The sequence below is a fragment of the Lagenorhynchus albirostris genome, chromosome 18, assembly GCF_949774975.1.
Source record: "Lagenorhynchus albirostris chromosome 18, mLagAlb1.1, whole genome shotgun sequence".
Classification (NCBI taxonomy): domain Eukaryota; kingdom Metazoa; phylum Chordata; class Mammalia; order Artiodactyla; family Delphinidae; genus Lagenorhynchus; species Lagenorhynchus albirostris.
This window is the reverse complement of record NC_083112.1, coordinates 31738379-31747349: the sequence shown is the minus strand read 5'-3', so window position 1 is coordinate 31747349 and position 8971 is coordinate 31738379. Positions and strand designations below refer to the sequence as shown.

The following is an 8971-nucleotide window of genomic DNA, read 5'->3' as shown; positions in this document are numbered from 1 at the left end:
AGATGAGGATTCTGGTTTGGATCAAGTAACCTCAGTTGACAGAGGCAATAGAGTGGTTCTGTAGTTGTCAGTTGGGTCTCAGTTCAAAATGCAGCTGTATATATAGTGACACAATATAGCAAATTTATATTAGAGACTTCTGAAATTCTGAGATAATTTTTTGATAACTATTTTTCTTCTTTTCCATTATTTGATGTCTTAAGAGATTTCTTAATATGAAATAAACTTTTATGGCATTACAATAATAAATATTGCAAGAGGTCTATCTGGCTAATCAATCAATCAATCTTGCAATCGTGGTGAACAATTTTTTTTTTGAAAATTTACCAGAAAAGAGAGATCTCAGTTATTGTGATTATTTTGGCTCCAAACACTGGCTGGAAAGGAGGCTCTAGGGGCAAAACTTGTCTTAAAAAATACCCAGGAGACTTTGAAAAGGAGGAAGAGAATAGCATAAACCTTGAGGAGGTATTAAAAGGTATTAACAGGTGGCAGAAAGATCATCCTCTGGTCAAGCAGGATAATGGTCCAAGTTAACCTCAGACCTTTCAGATTTCAAGTGTGCAGGGTAAAAAACAATAATAAAAATGTTTTGTCATTTATGTCTGAAGATGATATTGGTGACTCATACCTGTAAGGTATCTTCTACTTATTTTTCTTGTAGGAGCAATAGATTTGTGTGAGCTGTTCACTCTTTCCCTGTCCCCTCCCTACAAGAAAAGAATGTTCTCCGAGAAGATTAAGCAGGGTTAGGGGCAGACTGTGTCTTTGCACAGAGCAGGTAAGTGGCCGGCCTCCTTTGTAATCCCTTCAGGCCCCAGATTCCCTCAGTCATGTCAACATTGTCTGAGGTTCCTGACCCTAAAGAGCATTCCCAGCTTTTCCAGCCTTGTGTCCTGTCCCTGGTCCCTTCTCCAAAATGACCCCTCTCTGATCTGCCTTTAAGCCTCACTGCCTTTACCCAGGCCCTTCCCTACCCTGGATGAGCTTCTTCAGCTCAGCTTGGTAAAATCAACCCATTTGTCAAAGCCTCTCTCAGTTGTCACCTCCTGTGTAAATCCTTCTGGAGTCCCAACCAGCAGAATGAGCTGTTCTATGCTCTGTGTGCCAATGGCATCTTGTATGCATAATTTGTATGCACTTGGGGTGAACAATTTTTAAAATATAGTGCTGTAATACCTTTCATAAGAGTCTACCTAAATTTTTCAAATGTTCACGTATATGTGAAGTTGGTCTGAACTTTTACTTTGCCTATTTTTATATTTAGGTATTAAATTATGCAAAACATTATAAGATAAACTGTAAAATAAAGCTAATTGTTTTTGTTTTCCAGAGTGGTTTATGTAGTATGATACTTTGTTTTAAGTTGGCACATTTTTGCTGAGTGATTCACTAACTTTTAAATTCCTTCCATGATTTCTACCTCTCCTGGGTCAATTTTTCTAATTATATTTTCTAGGAAAAAAATATATTTCATTGATATTATCAAAGTTTTAGCATAAACTAATACATGGTATTATTATATAATACATTATATAATATTATATATTAATATTATATTTAATATTATGACATTAATGGTATTATTTTTAACCACCTCTATACTGTATTTATATATTAGCATTTCTTTTTTGCAGAATTATTCTTTTTTGGAGAATAGTTATTTTGATTGATTTATTTTCAAAGAGGCCATTCTTAGATTAATTAATTCTACTTTTTAACTTTCACATTAAAATGTTAATTTCTGTGCATTTAAAAAAGAATTAGTTTCTTTTGCTTTTCCTAAAATTGCTTTGTTGTGCTTTCTTTCCAATTTATATAATTAAAGGTTTAGTTAACATTTTTCTCTTTTTTTTCTTTTCTTTTCTTTTTTTTTTAATAATGAAAGCATTTAAGTTTGAGAAGAATACTTTTGAATAACTTTGGCCACTTCCCAGATGTTTAGTATGCAGTTTTATCATGATGTTACTTTAAAATTTTTCCGTAATTATTTTTTTACACCAGCAATTTATGAGGTTGACACATTTTTCAAACGTTTGAAAATTTTTGTTTAACATTTTAATATTACTTTGTAGGTTTTTTTGTTTTGTTTTGTTTTGTTTTGTTTTGTATCAAAGACTCTGCATGGAATTTCTGGAGTTTTCTTTTAAATTTATTTATACTTTTTAAAGATGGCCTTATAGGAGAACTATCTTTGCAAAAGTTCCGTGGACACTTGAGAAAAAAGTTTAGGTATTTATGTTTTCCATATAGAGTTCAATATAAATATGTTAAATAAACACTGTTAAGTATTTAGATTTTTCATATAATTTTTAATCTTATTTATTTACCAAAGCCTATGACTGTTGTACTAAAATCTCTACCTCCTATTGGGTTTCTGTTTATTTCTCATATTTTTAACAGTTTTTGCTTCATATATTTTATATTGATTATAAAGTATAATTGTTTATGACTCCAGTATCATTATTATGGATTGTACCTTCATAAAAAATAAGATTACACATATTTTAATTTTTGTTGAAGGCTATTTTTCTGTTATTAATATAATTTGGATGTTTCTTCTTCCTTGGGTTTAACTGTTGCATTTTGTCCAAATATTTACTTTTAGTATTTCTCTGTTATTTTGTTTTAGAGAGGCTAGCTTTTGTTTTATAGATAAGTCTAGCAGTTATCTTTTAGCAGAGGTGTTTGTTACAATAAATGTTATGTTTGATTTTATTTTGTCATTTTGTTTGAAGATTTCTGTACTTGTTTTCTGTTGTTTTGTATGTTTTGCCCCTCAAAACGTTTTTTTTTGTTTGCTCTTTTTGTCATATGAAATGTGTTCATTTAAAATTTTGTTACCTAACAATTTGGAAGAAAAATATCCCTGAAAACAACATTTTAGAGGGTACCTTTTTTTTTAAGATAAATTTATTTATTTTATTTATTTATTTTTGGCTGTCTTGGGTCTTCATTGCTGCACGTGGGCTTTCTCTAGTTGCGGCAAGGCGGGGCCTACTCTTCGTTGCAGTGCGCAGGCTTCTCACCACGGTAGCTTCTCTTGTTGTGGAGCATGAGCTCTAGAGTGCAGGCTCAGTAGTTGTGGTGCACAGACTTAGTTGCTCTGTGGCATGTGGGGATCTCCCTGGACCAGGGATCGAACCCGTGTCCCCTGCATTGGCAGGCAGATTCTTAACCACTGCGTCACCAGGGAAGTCCTGGGGGGTACCCTTAAAATTAAAAAATGGCTGAATATCAATGTCATGAATGAACCAGAAACTGTTGCCACCCTCCTGCTCCACCACATGCCCACTTTTATTCACCCCTTCTGCTTCATAAGTTTTTCATATGATATGAGATTTCTGATGATATTATTAAATTATCATATGTTGACATTACATAGCTCTTCTTTCTAAATCATTTTTTTGTTTGTTTCACAATTATTATTACATTTAAGTGATTTAATGCCTTCTGCGCATCCTCCTACAACACAGGATCACTTTTTGGCAGTCCCATTTTTTAATTTCTAAATTGAAGTATAATTGATTTACAGTGTTATATTAGTTTCAGGTGTGCAATGTAGTGAGTCAACATTTTTATAGATTATATTCCATTTAAATTTATAACATTATATTATATATATATGCCTATATTCCCTGTACATTGCTGTACATTGTATCCTATATAGGAGTTTGTACCTGTTAACCCCCTATTCCTATCTTGCCCCATCCCCTCACCTGTCTCCCACTAGTTTGTTCTCTCTATCTATGAGTCTGTTTCTATTTTGTTTTATTTTTTAGCTTCCACATAGAAGTAAAAACATATAGTATTGTCTTTCTTTGTTTGACTTATCTAACTAAGCATAATACCCTTCAGTTCCATTCATGTTGTTGCAAATGGCAAAATATTGGCTATCATCAAAAAGACAACAAATAATAAATGCTGGAGAGGATGTGGAGAAAAAGGAACCCTAGTACACTGTTGGTGGGAATGTAAATTGGTGCAGCCACTATAGAAAGTAACATGGAGGCTCCTCAAAATATTAAAAATAGAACTACCATATGATATAGCAATATATTCGAAGAAAATGAAAACATGAATTCAAAGAGATACATGCACCCCAGTGTTAGTAGCAGCATTATTTACAACTGCCAAGATATGGAAACAACATAAGTGTTCATCAATAGATGCTCGACTGTTTTTTAGATTGATCTTTTGAACAGTTAACATTTTGGGGGAGTACTCTGGGAGATATCCTTTGTGAGCCTGTGCATTACTAAGAATAATTTTCTCCTATCATTACTGGAATGATAACTTGGTTGAATACAGGGTTTGGTGGCAACTTTTTTTCAAAATACCTTTAAGTTGTTTTGTTTTGTACCTTTTTAAAATTGGCTTTTAATGCTATAGAGAAGCCCAGGGACAACTTCAGAGATTTTCTTCTGAGAGAGGTTTTCTCCTGAGAGAGGTTTTCCTCTGTGTGTCCTGCCCCCAGTCTCAGAGATGCATAATTTGCTCTTTTCTTTTTCCCTTAGAATTAACAGCTTCACCATAATATGATGAGAAAAAGGTAGGACCTTTTAATCTAAGCCTTAGGTCTTGAGATGTTTTTGAAGTTCCCTTATGTAACTTAGGGAAACGTTAGGAACATTTTAATCTATTGAGAGAAACATAAAAACATTTTACTTTATTAGGAAACTTCATTGTTTTATATCATTTGTTATTTATTATGTCATATTTGTTGGTTTTTCTTTTTCAGGAAATCAATTATCCATTTCTTATGTCTTTACTTTCTGTCTTCCATTTTAATCATCTTTAATCATATAAGTTTTCTTCTCTTGTCCTTCTATTGGAAGAGGCTGTTGAGAAAACATGACTGCCTGTGACCCTGCAATCAGAGGTTCCTCCCCCCTCCTCTGTCCTTGGCATGTACATTCTGTCCACCATGCCCACACTAGGAGCTGTTTCAAGCACACAGACTTGAGAGAGCAATGTGGTGTTGAGACCATCTGGACAGTATACCTGACTAAACCCAGTTAAGGCCTTTATATAAACTTTTAAGATTTGGTGGGTGTGGAGATCTACTTGCCTTGCAGCTGCCCATAATAAGCCTCATATATGAGATCCTTTGCTTATTAAACCTACCACCGACCAATCTGGAGTGGCCTGCATCTTTCTTTGGTCTCTGCTTGTCCTCCATGTGCAGGAGCCAGTTTTAGAACCAACACCTTCTGCATTCTTGAAGTGCTTCCTAAGTTTGTTGCCTATTGAATTTAGTTTTCAATAATATCGCTTCTAATATCTTGTTCATCTTTTTATCCTGATATTGCCTTTCTCTTCATAAAGACATATTAAATGAATGATTTAATTTTACGGCAGTTTTTTATCATTACAGTCTTTCCTTCTTTTAAAAAATTCTAGCTCCTTGATTCAGTCAGTTCCAGTTCTATCTAAATGTTAACATTATATTATTTCATAGAGTCCATGTTTTCTTCAATTTCACTGGGAATGAAAATCAGGTTTCTGCAAAAACAAACCTACCATTTTTTTTACCACTTCCTATAATAGTTCTTTTTCAAAAGTTTTATTTTTCTTTTGCATTTTTAGTACTTATGTCCTCTTCCTTTTTAAAGTGTAGACTATTTTCATAAGTACTATGCATATTTTTCTTTGGTTTTATTATTTTCTTTCCCTGAATGAGCAGAGTAAGTCCTACCATGATATTTTCCAGCAAACAGTTTTTGTGGTTTCTCTTGGGTTAAACTCACTGTCCATTTGACAGCTGTTGGAGCTGTCTCAGACTTTAAACTGGAGGCAAGTGTTGTTGATGTTAAAAAATTCCTGGTGTTTAGGTGTTCTTTCTGTAATACGGTCAAGCTGGCTTGGGAGGGATCGTTTCCTGGTCCAACTACATTACATTGCTGTGAGTTGGGGAATAAATTCCGGGGTAATTGAAGCACTCTTTAGTTCTTCCTTTGCCAAAGACAATGAATAAACAATCAACAACATTCCCACTCCTCCAAGATCTTTCAAGCTGAGACCTTCTCTATAGCTGCACTAATGTCCCTGGATGTCAAGCATCACATTTTGATAAACATCCCATCCCAGCCACATTTTTTTTTATATTTACAGTAATTATTATCTAATAGTAGGTAGAACAAGTGATATTATTTTCACTTGAGAACTAATCACAGGAACACAGGCAGATGTTGGCAACGTGACTCTGGCTACATGAGAAAGCAAGCTGCAAACACATAGCTGGAGTTTTCCCTTTATTGGTCAGGAATGTCTCCAACGAGGTAAGGACAGAAGTCAAGTACCAGTAAGGCTGGTACCCTTAGCATTGAAGCATGAACCTGCTGATAATAATCCTTTACTTTCTGACTCATGGGGAGATCTGGAAGATGCCAGGGCAAGGGTGGGGCACTCGAGGGACTAGAGTAAGTGGCAATTAATCAATCAGCTGAGAAGTATTTCAAAATTTTACCAACTCATATGACCATACCAGTATAGGCATCTCCTACATACTCCTGGCCTCTGACCTAGAATGTTTCCTTGGAAAAATGCCTGTTTAGTTGAAATTACTGATGGAATCAATAATTATTTCTAGTTTTTAGTGGGAGTAAAATTTTGCAACACTTACTGAGTTTTCAAGAGTATTTCATTGTGGGATACTATGAAGGAGGTAAGTCATGGAGTACTATAACTATCCAGGGGTTCCCCACCCCTGGGCCACAGACGGGTACTGGTCTGCGGCCTTGTTAGGAACCGGGCTGCATAGCAGGAGGTGAGTGGCAGGAGAATGAGTGAAGCTTCACCTGCTGATTACCACCTGAACCATCCCCCCCCCAACCCCGTCCATGGAAAAATTGTCTTCCACAAAACCAGTCCCTGGTGCCAAAAAGTTGGGGACCACTGATTTAAATTATTTCACAAGGAAAGAAATAGAAACTAAACAAATTTTTCTAAATTAGCATGGCCTGTGACTGGAATCCTTATTTCATTTATTTGTCTGCCTCCTGCTGTATTGAAATCTTGTATCATGTTCTTTCCTGTGTACAACTGATCCTATAAGAAATAGAACTATTGCCAAAGAAACTTTGGTTAGGAATTATGGGGTTTTTGTCTGTTTGTTTTTACTTTGTTTCTTACTTAGCTGTCTGATCTTGAATGACTCAATATCTCTGAATTTGGTTTTGTTCACCTGTAAAATATGCTGTCCAGAAGATCAAATAAAATAAAGGGTGTGGGAAAGCCTTATATGTTATAACATTGAAATGTTAGTAGCTTATGAATGCATGTATGTTTTCTGTTTTCTATGAGGTTTAAGCATCCCTGATGTTATGTGTTTGAGCACCATTTAAGGAATTGTGCATTGTTCATGGTATTATGCATATTTGTACATTGAGTGAGTGCATTTATAACTTGTCAGCCTGCTTTCAAATGACTGTAATGAAATTTTTTCTTCTTGATTTTCAGGTAAGTTCTATAAAATCCAGCAAGAAATAAATTAAGGTTTTCACAACTGTATATATTTATTTTGAGTAGTGTTAATGCCCTAAAATTATTCTTGATTATTTATCACTTCCTCTAACCTTCATTATTTAAATTAGTGTATACTTACTACACTATTTTACACTGATTACACTTGTTGCTTATCTCACTAGTGTAAATGTCAAGTTTCTTTTATTATAAATGTTTTACTCTTGTTTCCTTCCTTTGCTGCAGTTTTAAACATCTAGGCATTCTTGAATATAATGGGGGAGAATAGTATCTTTTACAGAATGCTCAAACATTCTTTCTATCTTGACTTTTTTGTTTTGGTTTTGGTAGAAGTATGAGAAAATTTACTGATTTCTTTACTAAAACAAATGCCAGATGTTCTAAGGCCAGCAGCTCAGGAAGCGTGCTCCAGGCAGAAGAGCTACAGACCCTTACAGGTGGCAACCTTCCTCTCTGGTGATTTCTCACTGGTCTCTTGTCACAGCTCTGGCTTTGGGGTGTTTTTCATCTCTTTACAGTCAGGCCTCAAAGTGGGCACTGATCATTTGTTTAATTCTGCCTAACTCAGCTGAGGACAGCAGACTTTTCTGCATGTGAAAGGGATACACCAGTTGCTACGGCTTCCTAGTTCCGGCTGAGCTCAATTTCTCCAGTGTGGACCCTACGCTGGGGTCCCTGCCTCACCATAGGGCTGCTGTTCTGGCCAGCCCCCAGCCTTCCCATCCGATGACCTCAATCTATGTACATGAGAACATTGTCGTCCGCTCTGAGTAAGAAAACAATATAATTTATCATCCAAACCAAAACACTTGGAGTAAAAGGGGTGCTGTTAATAATTTCACCAAGATAACAAGAATAAGCTGGGATTGTCCTGGGCAAACTGGGAGATATCATTTCTAAAATGGTAAGAGAATCACATACAGTAATGAGCAGAAGTGAGGAAGTTGCAGAGGGTGTCATTTCCTTATAGAATAGATTGATTTTATTTTTTTTAAAGTTACCTCTGTAGAAGAGTGAACTTACCATGCTTAGGTCCAGCCAGCCATTAGCATTTTGATGTTCACATTTGGAAATAATTATTTTATCTTGCTATGAGAACACTAATCTGAAATTTGAGATTTGGCTTGCTGCTATTCCTTTTCAGAGGACCCACACAAATTCAAGAAATTTACATGAAAGATTAGATATTACATTTGTAAAAATATTAGCTCATAAACTTAGAAAATATGGCTTCATATTCAGAGATCTAATGTATAAAGTGCTATTTTGCCATCCACTTTTAGCTGTGTTTGTTAAATAGAAACAATATTGTCCCCCATAATGACTCTTGGAAATGCATGCATCCATCCTGGTTTATTCTTTAATTCCCAGACACTTCTACTGTTTAAATTGCTCATGGTACTTTTGAGGGAAACTTTACCTGACACCTAAGCAAAGCACTGAACCATCCACTCTATTTTTCATCAAATGCTTCCTCTCCCTTCTT

General features: G+C 35.2%; 1 long non-coding RNA gene across 1 annotated transcript in view; it reads left to right on the top strand.

The window, feature by feature from the left end:
- Positions 1-669: 669 nt before the first annotated feature.
- The window catches only part of LOC132508753 (uncharacterized), a 53396-nt gene continuing 45094 nt past the window's right edge, over positions 670-8971 (top strand). Inside the window, exon 1 of the long non-coding RNA XR_009536752.1 lies at positions 670-781. This is a non-coding gene — a long non-coding RNA (uncharacterized LOC132508753). The remainder of the gene's footprint in view (positions 782-8971) is intronic.